Here is a 17,534-nt window from a genome sequence, read left to right on the forward strand (position 1 = left end):
TAACAGCATTTCACAGCATACCAATAGTCTACACCGTGTGTTGGAATAAAAGCAACACAGCCTTGTAATGCTACAGCACCATATATTAAATATTTACAGAAACCTAAAAAAAGCAACTCCAGTTTGTGTGTGAACTACCAAGTTTGCAGACTGTTAGACTAAAAACCTTCTAACATAGCACACGGCAAATACATTAGTGCTATTTTCCAGAAAGCATCATTTTCCCAACTTATAGGTCTTACTGACAAATGTAGCGGAAAGGCCCATTCTGCCAATTGTCTGCTTCCTTCATATCCTCTGATTTTGGTGCAAGTTTAAAGCAGTGTGTTTTAATAGCCTTAGCCCAGTATTTTGAAAACTTGCAATTTATATATCTGTGTGGAAAGTCACATCTCAATGACATTTGGGTGGCACAGTGGGTTTTGAGAAAAAATGTATGAGAAACAGTGTGAGCCTTATGCAGTAAACTCACATTTTATTTGCTCATATATCACTTTGTCAGGGTTTTCAATAGTTCTTGTGGAAAATGTGTGAATGAAATGTAAAGCAGCTTTTACATATATTAAGGGTTTTTTTTAAACATAGTGGGTATTCTCACAACCCATGGCACATACAATGTGCTGGGTAGTGCAGCCTTGTCTCCCTGTTAAAAAAACACCCAGAGTAAACTCTTTGTCAAATTACCATTTTGCAGGACATGTATGAGGCTCAGTAACTGGTACCCTGCTATGGATGCATGTGGACATGGTGGAACCGTACCTTTGCTTGCTCTTGCCAACATGATGCTGTGGTTATGGATTTAGAGGAAAGCTGCTGCACATTTCCAGTTCAGCTTCAATCTGGGAGCTGTGCAAGCTGTAACCCAGCTGCAGCCACTCTTGTTTCACACCGTAATTCACTGCCAGCTAATAATAATGTGAAGATTCCTGGAGCCTTTTTGCACAGCAGATGAGACAGCAGACTTAAAGAGTTCAGGAACAGGGATTTTTGAGTCTTATGGATGGGCTGACAATGGCAGTTCTTGGCATCTCTGTAGGAATGGGTAGATGGGACAAAAAGCCAAATCCATGCTGGGGCATGGAAATGTCTTTGGAGTCCTTGAGTATCAGTGCCTTGCACTCCTCCTCCTCTACCACACAGACTGAGTTTACTACAGCCTATTACTAATTATTGTAGCTTGTCAGTGGTAAAATCTTCTAATCTTCTCTAAGCACTCTAGCTCTGTCATTCAGACCAAAGGGTGACTTCATAGGTATTTTTCATACATGCCAACATTTCAGCTTGCTAGAACTTGAGCACCCTTAGGACAATCTTTGTTCCAAACTATCCCTTAAAACTCACCTCATTTACTTACTGCAAATATTACTGCTAAAGATGAAAGCTATAAAATAAACATCACAAATATACATGCCCTGTGTATGAAGCACATACACATTGTAAAGCTTGCTGTCATTTGCAGTGGTTAAACCTTGCACAGTTTCCTCAGTTGAGGAAGATATAAATAAAACAATCAGATCTCCAAAATTTACTGCTAAGGTAACTGCAAATTTTCTCAATTGATCGTTAATATGGCAACAGACTGTTTGAGAGGGAAAAACAGAACTGGAGAGGGGAGAATAGATCTTGTAAGACTCAGCTGTGCCTGTCAGAACTGTTAAAAGAGTAATAGCTTTTGTTAGGCAATAAACTGGAATCCCTGCTGTGCTTCGTATAGTTTCCAAAATTTGTAAATGCAGCCTGTTTCCAAAAATTAATTTGCTTCTGCATAAAAAACCTGAAGTTTATGTGGAGTGCTTTAGAGCTTTCTCACAGTACGCTAATCGATGTCCTACTTTACCGAATTACCATTCATCAGTATTGAACAGTTTGATTACTCCCTTTACAATGCCATATTACTGCATAGATCACTTTTAATGAGATACCAGTGTAAAAGCAATATGTGTTCCCCAACTTTACATAGTGTTTAATCCACATTCTTTATAGCCCAAGGCAGTGAAAGTTGTGACTTCTCAGGGGATAGAAACTCTTACATTTTCCTTTTAAGCAGAAAGAAGCAGATCCTGAAATAGTGCATTAACATTTCCCAGCAATGCCACGTCAATGGCCACAGGCCAGACTTTGCCATTGAGGGGCCCAGCACCCAGCAGTGACTTTGCTCCAGCAAGCAAATGCAACCAAGTGGGACAGGAGTGAGATGTGATGCTGGCCATCTGCACAGTTTTATCCTTTGTGAAGCTTTTTGGGCAGGGGTGCCTGGAATATAACTACTTGCTGCCAGTAATTATTTTTAAAACAGAGCAACCAATCAATTTCACACTGCACGAAAGGAGCAACTGCTATAAAGTCAAATTTGGGTGAAACACTGCTTGCTGTTCCTATGCATGTCAGGGTTTTAGTGGTTTGAAAAAGGAGATAAATGCTTGAGTTTTGGAAGATAATTCCATAAACTGTCAAGCTTAAGGCTACCAGATTCTTATAAATGGGAAATCAACAAAGAAGAGCAACAGAGCTGCGAAGGGTCTGGAGCACAAGTCTTGTGGGGAGGGGCAGATGGAACTGGGATTGGTCAGTTTGGAGAAGAGGAGGCTCAGGGGAGACCTTATCGCTGTCTGTGACTCCTTAAAAGGAAGTTGTAGAAAGGAGTGGGTCGGCCTCTTCTTCCAGGTAGCACTGATAGGATGAGAAGGAATGGCCTTATTTTGAACAAAGGGAGATTCAGGTTGGATATTAGGAACCATTTCTTCCCAGAAGAGTGGTGATGCCCTGGAACAGGCTGCCTAGAGAGGTAGTGGAGTCACTGTTGCTGGAGGTGTTCAAGAACAATGTACCTGTGGAGCTGAGGGACGTTGTTAGTGGCACGGTGACAGGTGGGTTGACAGTTGGACTTGGGGATCTTAGGGGTCTATTCCAACTGTAATAATTCTATGATTCTGTGATTCTGTATTTCAGAATTAGTAAGGATTACATCTGAATTCTTTTCTGTAAGTCTGATGTCATTATGTTGGCAGTACAGAAAATATCTTTATAGTCTGGGGCTGTTTATTTAGCGTGAACATTAACAAAAAAACCCCATCAAAACATCACAATATATTTTAACTTTATAGATTATTTAGAAAAGCAATATATATACATATATATACCAAATGGTAGTACCTCTGTACATCCTTCCTTGGGGTCCCAGCTATGCCTAGTTATGCTACTCTGTCATAAATATTTATGTTACGTGTAACTCTGACATTTATAACAGAGTTCTCAACAATTTTTCAGTAAACATTTAATATTAATTGGTGTTATTTCACCACTGAGGGAAGCCCAGCAGATGCAACAATGTTTGGGCACCAGAGTGTGTGACTCAGCTGTATCAGGCACGCTTGAATCCACTTCACCTCAAGGTTTCCTTGCTATGGGGAACCTGGAACATATAATTAGATGTGAACTCTGTCTGAACTTTTCCTTCAGCTCAATGCTACGTTGTGTAGCCTTCCTGGTGTCTAATGAGAGTGAAATAGCACTGCAGGACTAATTTAACTCAGACAAAAACAAACAAAGCCTGAGATGGCCATCTGATGGAGGCCAGCCTGTTACTAGTTTCTGTGCTCAAAGACACACTTGTTTTAAGCTGAAATAGCTCTTTTTTTTCCCCTTGCATTTAGTTTAAAAAAGAGCAGCAAAACTTTTACGGTGGTTACTTGCAAAATAGCGTGGGCAATCATAGAATCATAGTTTGGAAGTTTGGTCTGTAGGTACCATTCTGGTACTTAGCACTGTTTTTCTGCAGAAGTGACTTTCAGTGAAAAGAATTAAGTTTCCAAGATAGCTGATTTCAAAATAAACATCATGTTTTTTGAAAAATAGCTGGGCTTTTCACATTTCCCAATTGCCACTGAAAAAGGAAGTTCACAATCCCATCTTTTATCTATAGTCTAGAACCTGATGGAGCTGTAGGAGTTCCTGTTCATAGAGGGGAGTTGGACTAGATGGCCTCTAAGGGACTCCTCCAATTCAAATGATTCAAGCTATGATTCTATATAGCAGCTACCTGCCTGCTTTTCAGGGGTTAGTGGGGTAGGGCTTTCCTGAGACAGAATGTCACTTTTTTTGGTTGCATGGTTGCATATCCATAAAAATATAAATAAACATTCGTATAAAGAGGCACTGGAATTCAAATATTTGTTTATAGGAGCAAGGAAGAGGATTTTTTTGTTGCTTCTACATCCATGAAAACACACTGGGGTCACATAGCAACAACAAAGAAATCATAGAATCATAAAATGACTTGGGTTGGAAGGAACCCCAAGGATCATCAGGCTCCAACCCCTCTGCCACATGCAGGGCCACCAACCTCCATATCTAATACTAGACCAGGCTGCCCAGGGCCCCATCGAACCTGGCCTTGAACACATCAGTGTACTTGAAAAATAAAAGAATGAACAGAAATGTATTATTAATAATGCAAATCACATTTCAACACTAATTTTCATATCTAATCAGGTGTTAAACTTCTCCCAGATCATGGACTTGTTTCTGTGCAGCACGATGTCAGATCCTAGGACTTGAAGCGAAGAAGGAATTTGCCTCATTTTCACTGCTGCTAATTTAATCCTCTGAAATTTCCACTGTTCAGCACAACAGAGTGCACCCTATGTAACAGTGGCTGACATCTCCCCAAAACATTATAATAACAAGAAATACAGGTCTGCAGCTTGGTGCAAATCCTGATGCAGCTTGCAGCCCCTGCAATAAACCAGAGTGGTGCTTCCTTATGCCTGTGATAGAGACAGTGGGGTTGAATGGATGGGAAGCAAAAGGCACTCTAAATAATGAACTGCTGACTAAGAGTGAGGTCAGGATTACTGTACTTACCGTATGGCTATCAGCAAGTGGTAAAGTGAATGGTAATGGTCTCTGAAAAATGCATTCAATCAGGGAAATTGCCCCACCTGTGGCTCATTAACAGGATTAAGTCCTGATACAAAGTGACAGTCAGCATTATTTGTTTAGGCAAAAGCTGTTCTCTTTGTACTTTTTGGCATATCCAGCTGGCTTTGACAATATGGATCTAAGGCAGCTAGTGCAGCTTTAATGTTAAATTAGCCAGGACTAAGAGCTTGCCAATGCTGAGCAGAAACAAAGTGCTCTTTTTTGCAAAGCTGGCACATGGGGCCAGATCCATTTCGGTAGCGCCCATGTGGTAGGTGCTCCAGTGCAGGCATTAAATGTCACTTTGTCACCAGAGCCACACACTGTCGCGGTACAAGGCATACTGTGCTCCTTGCAAACACCCTTGGCTTCTTGGGAATCTGTGCTCCATACTCCATAGGAAAACCCACAGCAATGCCCTTTGTGTCGAGGATGCTCCGGTGGCAGAGAACGGAGAACTGTTCCAAAGTCTAAACAAGAGATAAAACCTCAAAGTCCTCAGCTGGTAAAAATTAGTGCTGCTACTGTGAACTGCTGGGGCTGCTGAAGCACAGTTTATTGGAAGACAGCTGAAGCGTGGTCTGCAGCGCGGTGCTGATTCACTGCATTCCAGCTCTGTGCTGGGGAGGAACTCCTGAATGGGGATAGATTTGGAGAACAGAAACCAGACGTTGTTTAGAAGTTGTTACCTTGTTGGATCCTAGGTTTAATGCCTTTTTTTTCCTATTTATTTATTTATTTATTTATTCATTCATTTATTTATTATTATATTTGGAGAGAAAGTTCTGTATTTCACAGAATCACATAATCAAAGAACTATAGGGGTTGGAAAGGACCTCTGGGGATCGTTGAGTACAAACCTCTGTGAAAAAAAGTTCTCTACAGTAGTTTGACCACGAAAGTGTCCAGACAGGTCTTGAATATCTCCAGAAACCCTTTCAATAAGGGTAGTGACTCACTGGCATAGGTTGCCCGGAGAGGTGGTGGTTGCCCTGTCCCTGGAGACACTCAAGATATGCTGGATGTGGTTCTGAGCACCTAATGGAGCTGTAGGTATCCCTTTTCATTGCAGAGAAGTTGGACCAGATGAACTTTAATGGTCCCTTCCAACTCAAACAGTTTTATAATTCTGTCATTCTTGTTGGGTTAGAAAGAATTATGCCTTCAAAGTTACCCTACTAAGCCAGTGCTGATGGAGCAGACTCACCACATAGTAGAGTTGTGGAGCAGTGCCTCATGGTCATCCCCCAGCTGTGCTTGAGGTAATAACCATGTGAACTGCAACTCTTTGTGTTGACGGGTAATCAGCACTGAAATTTTTAACAGTCTTCAAATTGAGCATACGATACACTGATATCTTAAGTAAATGTGAAGTATGCACTGAAACTTAAAATATCTAAGCTGCTGTGAGCTTTGGCATTAAAAGGGAAGAAAATGCTAAAAAATTTAATGTCTGAGCCCAGGTGCATCCTAATGATTGAAAATCAGGCATGCACGATAAAAGGAGCAGTGTTAAGAAAAAGAGAAGTCTGTTACATCCAAGAAGTGTGATCAAAAATCCTGAATACAGTATTTGCAAAGAGGAGGTTGAAATAGATACTTCAATCAAGCTGCTCCACCTCTTTACAAAACAAACTTCTCTGTGGCTATTGGTGCAATACTGAAAATAATTGAGCAAGGCTGCAGAGCCTGCCATCAGGTACTGCCAGAAAAAGGCCACAGATAATAGGTTGTAACACAATCTAAGTGTCCCTGATGTGAAAGCAGAATGATTTCAGTGGGGCCAGAGTATTCTGCTTGTGTCGTATAGACTTATGGATATAGTAATTCTTAGCCATGATAGATTAGCCTGCTAACGTACTCCAGCACTCAGGACTTTTACCAAAATGCTGTCTTCTGTAATGTATTTTTTGGCCTATGATCCATGGTATGCATCAGATTTTATATAAATATGAGCCACTGAAGACCAAACTGAAATCCCTAAATCTAATATAATCTCAGAGATTATAACATAAGCTGCCCAAAACAAAGTAAAATACGACATTAAAACAGAGGATGTATGTGATCATAAGCAGTTTTTTGAACAAATAAGAAATAAAGTCACGAAACACCTGAGGAATAAATATGGAAAGCAAGAGGAAAACCAGGATAATTTCCTTCTCCATCCACTAGAAATGGCCTGTTTCAGATCTTAAACATATTGAAAAGATTAGCACTTCTCTTCCTTTGCTCTGAATGTATCTATTTTATGTTAGCACTTATTTAACAACGCGTAGACATTCTGTGTCTGTCTCCTTTTGCAAGTATATAATCTCATACCATCAAAAATGGAAGAAATAAGTTCCTGCATCTAGGCCTACCTATTCCAGCAGGAAGGATGGCTGTGCTGCCAACCAGGAAAGATAGCCTGAAATACTTTGCTGTTTTCTCCAGATAGTTCATCATTTTTTAAATGGGATTTTCTCTTCTAGTTGTCTCCTCATTTGGAAGGTGCTCAGAGTTGTGACTGGGACAGCTTTGTTGTTTAAGATATTAAATAATCACCAACTTCACATCGCTGGGTTTGGCTTTGGCTTCCTTTCAATCCATGTGTAGGGTATTCCTAGAAATTATAAAATGAGGAGGTGGGAAGGGACATTTATGCCTATAGTATGCCCTATATCAGAGCTGAGATATAGCTGGAGCTTCTACTGAGAACAGAGACCAAGAAGTGCTCCAGCATCCTACAGTTTATGCTCAATTCTTAATGTGTAGACAGATATCATGGAATGTAAGCAGACACTTCTCTGCAGTATACTTTTTTAGAGTGTGAAATCACCTTGTGGTTTTAAATCTTGCATTGAAGTACAAGGAAACTGTAAGTGCTCATATTCATGTTTTATCAGTGCATGTCCTGAAGTTTTGCAAGTGTGGAAAAATACCTTGAGGGACCTAAGGCTTGCATAGAAAATAAGCCAGTTGGATTTATTTGGCTACTGCATGTTGGATAACTGTATAGAAACTAAATAGTAGCACAGTAACATAGAAACATCTTTTTTACTTGCGTTTATTCCAAGCATTGTAAGTCCACAGAGATTTGGGATAGAGACACTGTGACCCACAAGAGTAGTTAGTTCTCAGCTTGTAATGTATATTTGAACAAAAGCATTCACCTTCTTATTCAAAGTTCATTTGCATTCATAGCGTATGTAGCTGAATTTTTCCAATTTTATTTTCTGGCCAAAAAAGCATTGGGTCAAACTTATGCCTGATATAACAATGCTGATTTCAGTAGAGTTACTCCAGCAGTGATTAAGACCCATAGCTTATTTTTAGGCCAGATAATAATACCAGTAAAACAATACTTAATGACTGCAAGTTTGGCTCATATTAATAGATTAAATGTGGGTAGATGCAAACAGATGGCATTGGCTGCTTTGTCACTTCCTGGCAGAGCTGGCCTCATTAAAACAGCAGTTTTGCTGAAGCTTTTGTGCCTGCAATTGAAGTTGCCAAAACTCTTAAATAGGCAGGATTTCAAAGTGATAGTTGGGATGGTTTCCAAATGTATCTGGCACAGCACAGCACTCCACATTAAACTTGTAAAGCTGTATGTTTTTGAAAATAAAGGAGATCTTTCATTTACTTAGTGGGCACTTCTTTCATTTCATATGTCATTTATTTTATTTGTAAGAATACTTGGTTCCCTATGAAGAAAACACTTCGAGGGATGTAAAAAAGAATTATTTAGTAAATAGTATGAAGATGGCTGTAATGTCATGGATGTTTCGTCTCTGAGCTTTGTCAGAAACAGAACAGGGTAAAAATGTTGTCAAAAATGAAAATTCACAACTGAATGTGGGCAAGAGGATGAAATGAATATTTGGAAGACTGAATGCAACTTTTGCTGTTGAGTGGTGACTCAGTGATGACAATTACCAGCTTTTTTTCAAACTGCAGCTTGCTGTGTTTGAAGTGGGAGGTGGTGCTACTGGCAGGAAGAGCACTGTCTTCTGGCTGAAACCTCAAGCATCTGCAAAAGCACATGTGCTTAGTGCCTGAAGGAAGGATGATGTTCATTGCTGCACTGGCACTTGTGCAAGAGGCTTTGATCACAGAGCTCCAGTGCAACCATGAGCAAATCACTGAATCTTTGTCTTTTTTTTTTTTTTTTTCATCAAGGTGGTTTTATTTATTATGGAGGAGATAGAGGAAATTATGGTGGTAGAGGGCATAAAATTGGATGGAAATTAATTGCTGTGGGATGCTAAGAAAACAATGCTATCTGCTAGTAGATGTAAAATAGGTAGGGTGACCAGCAATTGGACCAGAAGGGCTGGCATGAAGCTGCATCAGGGGAGGATCAGGTGGGAGCTGGGGAAAGGTTCTGCACCAGAGGGTGGTGGGTACAGCCCTAAGCTGCCATGATTCAAGGACTGTTTGAACAATGCTCTCAGACATAGGGTTTGGATTTTGGGTGGTCTGTGTGGAATTGGACTCCATAAGCCTTGTATGTTACTTCCAATTCCAGATATTTTATGATTCCATGATTCTATGAAGGGTAGAGGAGAGTAAAACTGGTCTGATATTTGTGAGTGTAGGTTGAAACTGCCAGATGTCATTTTAGCAAAAATATGTAAGATATGTAAAAAAGTAACAGGGGTTACTTTTTGCTGGTAATTGGCAGATTAATTTGGATGTGATGGGAGGAGACACTGAATGAAAAAGATGAATCCGTTGAGTTGAAAACTTATTTGACTTTTGGAGAAATTAACCCAACCTTTTATGGGTCTCAAATATGTAGCAAACATTTTCATTTCATGGGTTCCAAGAATACTACAACAGGCCACATAGAAAATCCAAAGTTTGATATACAGTATCTGGCTTTAGGAAGGAGATTATGCTTGCACATGTGCTTGGTGTATTGTAGTTAATGACACATGAGAAACATAGCTTTAATGGGTTCACAGATTATTTATTACAGGAGCAGAACATCATAAATTTGATAACCAGATCCTAGTAATTTGCCAAAATATGTAAGAAACACATTGATGTAGTTGTGCTTGTACTGCATTCACTTCGGTACTTTATATTTATGGGAAATTTCCAAAGACAGATCATGAAACAGTATGCCCTTCTGAGCATATATGCTCAGATATCAGTATATCTGGAGGAAAGACATATGAATTTACAATTACAAATTACTATAAATGGGCAGATCTCTCAAAGAAGAGTTTTGAACATTGTTGTTTCTTCAAATTTACAGAAAACGATTGCCTCAGGAATAAAAGTAGAAAATGACACAACATCTAATGAGAATCCCCTGCCCAGGGAGCTGGTGGAGACCCTGGAGGTGTTCAAGGAACGTCTGGATTTTGTGTTGAGGGACATGGTGTAGTGAGTACTATTGGTGATAGGTGGATGGTTGGACAGGATGATCTTAAAGGTCTTCTCCAACCTTGGTGATTCTGTGATTCTGTAATCTATTTCACTGATTTATGGGTGCTGGTCATGGAAATGTGAAGAATAGTCTCCATTAAGTTCTGTCTGTTTGTGCTGTTTGAACCATTTTCCTTCTGACTAACATTTAGCATGAAGTTGAGAGTGGCTCAGAATGAGGGAGCTTCTGCATAATTTGAGAAACATTCCTACATTTTAAAATATAGGGTTTCTAATTAGTCTAAGAAAGGTATCAACAGTATAGTTGAAAGGTAGGTTGTTACTGAAATGACTCATTCCCACAGCACTTTGCTTTTATAACAGATACAAGATAACGGGTGGCAGAAACACCTCCAGTTTTAAACTGAAAGCAAGATTCCCCTTTAGGGTAATAAACTATCATTAAAGGTAATCATATGAGAATCTGGTAGAAGAAGATAGAGAATGAAGGAATTCAACCAAGCTGTGTAAAAGTTCTTGTTTCTGTGCACTGAGTGATTCTTTCATCCAATTCCCTCCTGCTTTTGCAATGGAAATTGCATGTTACTGGATTCGGACATGGAATTTAAGGAATAGTTTTGGTGTCTTCAGGAAAGATCTCAGGCTCTTTTCGGGAGGGGTATTACTTTCACTATCTCAGAACAATTTAACAGGCTTACCAGTTGTGTGCTGCATAAGGTTATAGCATTCAGGGCCTCTTCCCAAGAAGGAAACACATTTTATATGACAATATATAATACCCTAACAGTTTGTTATTCATGAACTCCCAGCTCTTTTATTCATAACTAAATTACATCATCAGGCATGATGGTGTCTCATTTTCATCACATGAAGAATTTCCAGTATTTCCCCTTAAATGATCCAGTGATTTAAGGTCTAGGTGTGACCAACAGGGTTTTAGTTCTACATTTCAAAGCTGTTTGGCAGATAGTGCTGTCCCAGCACCCAACAGCTCACTAAATGCTCATGATAAGAATTAGGCTGATGTGTGATTACCAGCTTAGGCTGCTTCCAGATTTAAAGCAGGAGATCATAGAATCATAGCATCATTAATGCTGGAAAAGACCACTGAGATCCTCTGGTCCAAGTATCAGCTCATCCCTATACTATGTTCTTCTGTGTCACATCTCCATGTCTCTTGAATACTTCCAGGTATGCTGACTGCTAATCTAGTAGCTGGCTACTCTCCATGTACGTACATGTATGTACAAAGATATGTACATGTATGTACAAAGATATATACATGTGTATTGAGATTTCTCAGTGCCAGATTATGTAACAGATCTTAAACAAATGTCAAGCCTAATCTATATGAAACTTGAATTGAGTTAGGAGAATTCATTCAAAAGAAGGATTTACATCTTCAAATAGATAACACACAACTGCAACTTAAATATAGACTCGAAAGAAGAGAAAGAGAAGCTGAAAGGCCATTTTCAGTGCTCCTTCTGGCCTCTGAAGGCTTCTCCATTTACTAACCCAGTGCTTTCTTTGGTCTTTGACAGCAAATATTCCTTGATCTTGGTAGTGTTTTGTTAAGCTATTTTAGAAATATAGTATTCCAGGAAAAAGATTGGTCCAATGACTGTAAGGCTTCCTTACACTCTTTCCTCAAAACCACGATGGTTCATTTGATACATGGTTGTGGTTACCAGCAGCTATTATACACTGGTTTTATTGATTGCACTTTGAAATGCTTGAGTTGAGAGTAAACCTCTGTGTTGTTCCTCCTTACTGACAGAGAACAGACGTCTGTGCAAGTAAAATGAATATTTAGGCTCTTTCCTATCTGATTGTGTCCCTGAAAAGATGTCTGTTTATGTTTAATAGGAAGTTATATTTATTTATCTCTGTGATGGTCTGCCTGAAGTGCAGGATGGGAGCAAAAGGGACAGCTGCCCATCAGCAGGCTTTGAGAGCTGTTAAAACAGTCACATAAAGGATGAGATGTGTCTCCACCTCCCTTTGACCAGGCATAACCAAGCCAAACACACAAACAAAGCACCTTATTCTGTCTGAAATAAGAAGAATTGCTAATGGAGAAACAGATCCTTTAGTGGAAAAATGAGACATGGGATCAGCAGTCAGCTGTATAAAAGCTTGTATCTGTCACTATTCTGTTGTGATAGGTGCCAGGTAAAAGAGACAGGTGGGATATTTGTTGTTCGGAAATGCCATCCCCCTGAGACTTGCTACTTCTGCTAAACAGGAAACAATCTATCTCCCTATCTCCACTCCAGACCCTTCGTCTTGTAACTATACGTTCATTCAGAGACTTCCATCATTATTTTTACACTGTTGGTCTTTGAAGAGAAGTAGATGTTAAACAAAATCTTTATCTTGGAGGTGTACAGTGGTAAAATTTTTCCTCACCTCATTTTGAAAAGATGTGGGAGGTGAGTGGTGGCCAATGTAAGGACATCTAAATGAGCTTCCTCAACCAGTATAGCAATTGCCAGACACACTGGTCTAGCTCAGTTGCTTTGCACTGCTGTTCCAGTGATCCCATCCATGTATTTTTAAGCTAATCTAGGTGCTTTGCAGCACCATAGCATTCTAAAGCCAGTAGTGTACACCAATGAATAGGAAATCCACCTCCCGAGCACCCAGCTGCTTACTTTATTCAGAGAAATCCCTGCCTCCAGCAGTATTGGTTTTATGAGGATTCCTTTTGAGGTGGATTGACTTTCATAGGAAGTGAAACATTTTTTCCAGGTTCACTTCCATTAATTTCTATGCAAGGGAAAGGGCATCCAAAGCAACTTTGCAATAACATGCATATTAAGTCCTCATTCACACAAAGGTCCTTGTACAAATTTGGGGGGAGTCTGGAGAGCTAAAAATTGGAGTTATCTGTCTCTGGATTGCCAGGACCGTGTACTGGGCCTCAGTGTAAATGAAAATCAGGACATAGCTGGCAAAGTTGTGTTTCAAGATGTTCCTCCCAGAACCCTTTGCTCCACTGTAAGCACCAAAAGAGGAGAATTTGGAAGAAAACCAAGGGGGCAAAGGAGTCAGAAGAAAAGAAATATTTTATGGATCAATATCCTCGTCAAAGGCAAATATTTTCTCCTGTCCTGTCTGGCACAGAGAGTTTTGGAAGGGATATTTTTAGACTATGTTACATGAATTTTTGATTACCTTAAGAGATTTATTTTCTGCCAAAACAAAGGCATCATGTTTCTCTAACCATAATGTGGCACTAATTATGGGGAGGGCCAAATCTTGCACATAATCATTGAGGCCATATGCAAATAAAAGGCACCGTATTTTGCGTAAGTTCCAATTTTAGCTATTCTTACAGAATTTCTCATTTATAACAACTGTTTTATGAAAAGCTGTCTGGGGCTAGTTTGTTAAACCATAACCAGGATATTTCCCTTCAGCTCCTGGTGAGGAACTGCTTTCAAGGAATATTTTGAGATTTAAAAAGAAAAATAAATAAAATAAAAATCTTCTTTACCCATTTAGTTTGAACCCATTCTGTAATCAGAGTTCCTCATCTGGTTCTTCTGCTGCTGTTATCATAGAACCACGGATGCTAAGGAACGTCTGGGTCTCTCTGGCCCAACTCCTGCTCCAGCAGGGACACCCATAGCACGGTGCTCAGAATAATTTCCAGGCAGCTTTTGGACATCTCCAAGGAGTAAATTTATGGCCAAAAACAGCAGTGATGGTGGCTATGGGGTGAAAAGCACAGGTCAGCCCTGTACTGGTGCTCCAAGTGACCAAAGGCTACTGTTTACTGCTAAAACAAGCCCTGCAAATTTCTGCACAGCCAGTGCTTATCTGTGCTCACCATTTTATCACTCCCTCTTCCCACTTCTTCCTCTTGTATCTCTAGTCCCAGCCTTCATCCAATTTCCTTTTTTGTCTTTTCTCTGGAAAAACAATTTGCCTGGCATGTTGAAAGACTTATGGGAAGCATAACTTCTCATCTGCTTGTGTGCGAGGAGGCCAAGCAGGGGCTGCTGCATTATGGCAATGTTTCTTGTACGTAAATATTGTAAGAAGGATGTACTGGGTCTGGAGCACAAGTCTTATGAAGAGAGCCTGTGGGAACTGGGATTGATCAGTGTGGAGAAGAAGAGGCTCAGGAGAGACCTTATTGCTCTCTGCAACGCCCTGAAAGGAGGTTGTAGTGATGTGGTTGTTGGCCTCTTCTCCCAGCTAGCATTGATAGGACAAGAGGTAATGGCCTTCATTTGCACCAAGGGAGGTTCTGGTTGGATATTAGGAACAATTTCTCCTCAGGAAGAGTGGTGATGCATTGGAACAGGCTGGTTAGGGAGGTTATGGAATCACCGTTGCTGGCTGTGTTCAATGAGGCACTGAGGGACGTGGTTTAAGTGGGCGTGGATGAACTGACGGTTGGGCTAGATGATCTTTGTTATCTTTTCCAACTTTAATGACTCTGATTCTTTCTTCGTAGTCCAGTTTGTTGTTTCTTTCAGATTCACCTGTTTCTCTTCTCTGTTCCTGTACCTAAATTTCCCACCAGCATCTCTATTTGCATCTCTACCTCACTTAAGTCTGTATTAGTGATTCCTTTCAAAGTATCCCCAGAGAAAAACTAATAATGGTCCAAAAGCACACCATGAAGTCATTCACCTCGCTGCAGCTTTCACGCATCCTGTGCCTTTGTGTTCACCCCTTCACAGTGTGGGCTGCCCCACATAATTAGGGGAAGTAATTTGGTTTGGAGAAATGAGGCACTGACCTTGCTCTGCTTTCAGCCTTGCCATTAAGTTGCTAAATGACCTTGAATAACATTTTTAACCTCGTCTGTACCAATCTGTCTCATCTTGTGACTTTTTTTAACAAAACATGTCAGCTCCTGGGATCTTGTTATGTGCTATTAAGGGCTTCTGGCAAAAGGATGTTATTTCCCCATTGGATGGCTCAGCTGGGATGTAGTCCTGTAACCACAGATATCTACACTGCCAATATCCACAGCTGAAATGGTCACCTATGTTTCCTGGGTAGTCAGAGCAGTTTTATGCAAATGTAAACTTTACCTTTGGGATGAAAAAAATTACCTCATCAGAATGTTTGTGTGTTGAAAATGGTTCCCCAAATGTTAGTCAATTTCATTTCTTCAGTTGAAATATCCAAATAATTTTGAGTAGATAGCATTTTTCAGTAAGTAAACTATTTTTTTCACGCAGTTCTTTTTGGACATACTCAATACATTAAAAAGAGGTGACTTTCCTATGCTTCAGCAGAATTTTGCTTGAAAATGAATTTTTGAACTTCTGCTTTGTGAGGAAGTTTTATAACTGTGCGCAGAGAATGTAGACATGGATATACCAAACAGTTAGCAACCCAGACTCACTTCTCACGCAGATCCTGTGTTGGTCACACATAAGCACAAAGCACTGAACTCCAGAACATCTTGAGAATGGCATCAGTACCCAAACGTAGATGTAACACCAAGAAATTGGTATGGTGAGAAATAAACTTCTACTTTAAATGAAAACATAGAATTCCCATGAAATGGCATCTGATGAGGAGCTCACAAATAGAAATATTCTGTTTTTCTATGCAAAGGAAAGGGTTTTGAGAAGAATAGACCTTTTGCAAGGCAACTGGATGGAAAGGTCATGTCACTCTCCAAAAATGCAGAAATGGAAGAGCTGAATAACAGATTAGCACAAGCATTGCACCTATCACTGCTAATCAGCATCACCTCATACAGCTGAACTGGCATTAGAATATTGGAGTGTCTTTGAATAAGACTGAATAACAGAATGAACTTTTGAAAAAAAAATCGAGGTTCTGCCAAAACCTATTACATGCACACTACAAAGGGGTGTCTGTGAGCAACTGGGAGGGAAATAATAATTATAAACTGGAGCAATAGCTTTCATAGATTAATAAATGAATTGCAAATAGCACACATGTCAGAGGCACTAAATATAAAACAGAAAACTGTTCCAAAACCGAAATAAAATGAGATTGTGACTGAAACAAATAGCCTCTTCATCCTTAGAAAAGGAGTTTCTTTCCTAAAATATATTAAAATATATATATATCTTCGGAATTGAAATGCCATTTTATGTGCCAAAGTAATTTAAAAAATATAATAATTAAAAAGGTGCATGCTCATTTAGCTACTACAAAAATCCCAAGAAGCTACAGAGATGACTAGAGTCCTACCAACCATGGGGCTACCTGGCCTGCAATGCTCAGACGAGTAGACCTTCTTAGACCATCCCCAAGTCTGAGACGGACATAACCAGGAGAATGGATTTAACCCTGGAGAACTAAGTCTCCAAGAAAGAAAATTTAGAGAACTCCTTCAGCTTATTAGTCACAGAGTTATTGAAAATGCCTGTGCCAGCGGTATGAGGCTGGAGAAGTCATTGTGAAGAAAGGAAGATGGAGAAGGATGCAGATCATGTGAAGGAGACAGAGGAGTTAGTACCTTCATGTGAGTCTCTTCCTCCCAGTGCTCCTCAGGAAGGGCAGGTAAAACGAGGAGGCTTAATTATTTCAGCTTGAGTGAGTGAGTTTGATACTCCAGGGAAATATAGCAGTGGCTTGTAATTCTGAAAACTTGGTGTTGCTCAGCCAAAACCATAGTTAGCTTGAAGCCAAGGAATCCACCCTGATCAGCAGCTGGAGATCTAAAGAAGCAGAGGTATAACAGATCAACTGCAAAGAAAGTTTTATTGGTCCCCACATTCCTCCAGTCCCATGTCACCATGTTAACATGTACATCATTGATAAGGAAAGAGGGAATTGCCTATTTTTAATAACTCTGCTGAGACCACTGCAGTGCAACCATGTAATGTGAACACCTGGTATCTGAGGGTGGAGTGGAGTCTAATAATCTAATTTTGAATGGGCTATCAGCCCAAATAAAATTTTCATTTTTTGTCAGGCTGGATAGGACTTGAACTAGACTTGGGAAATAAAATTTCATCTTCCAAAGAGCCCCTTGAGACACCCTGATCAAGAAAGAATTAGTACTGAATCATGGAATCACGGAAAACAGAGTCTTCTTTCTCACTTCTTTCTTTGAAGTACAACACTTGAGTGAAAAGATGACTGTTTAGAGCTCTCTCTTTTGTTATGACAATAAGCAGGACTAATAAAAACAAAGGTTGTGTGCAGGTGCACCCCAGGAGCAGCAAAGTATGAATCCAAACTGTGATCCTCCACTCCTTAAAGTACATCAGTGACAAACTGCA

The 17,534-nt window shown here is 39.9% G+C and overlaps 1 long non-coding RNA gene across 1 annotated transcript in view; it reads left to right on the forward strand.

Moving 5' to 3' along the window:
• The first annotated feature begins 2,693 nt into the window (after positions 1-2,693).
• LOC146544537 (uncharacterized) overlaps positions 2,694-17,534 on the forward strand; it is a 50,759-nt gene continuing 35,918 nt past the window's right edge. Inside the window, exon 1 of the long non-coding RNA XR_014882793.1 lies at positions 2,694-2,867. This is a non-coding gene — a long non-coding RNA (uncharacterized LOC146544537). The remainder of the gene's footprint in view (positions 2,868-17,534) is intronic.

This window comes from Meleagris gallopavo, chromosome 4 (assembly GCF_905368555.1).
Source record: "Meleagris gallopavo chromosome 4, MGAL_WU_HG_1.1, whole genome shotgun sequence".
In the NCBI taxonomy this organism is placed as follows: domain Eukaryota; kingdom Metazoa; phylum Chordata; class Aves; order Galliformes; family Phasianidae; genus Meleagris; species Meleagris gallopavo.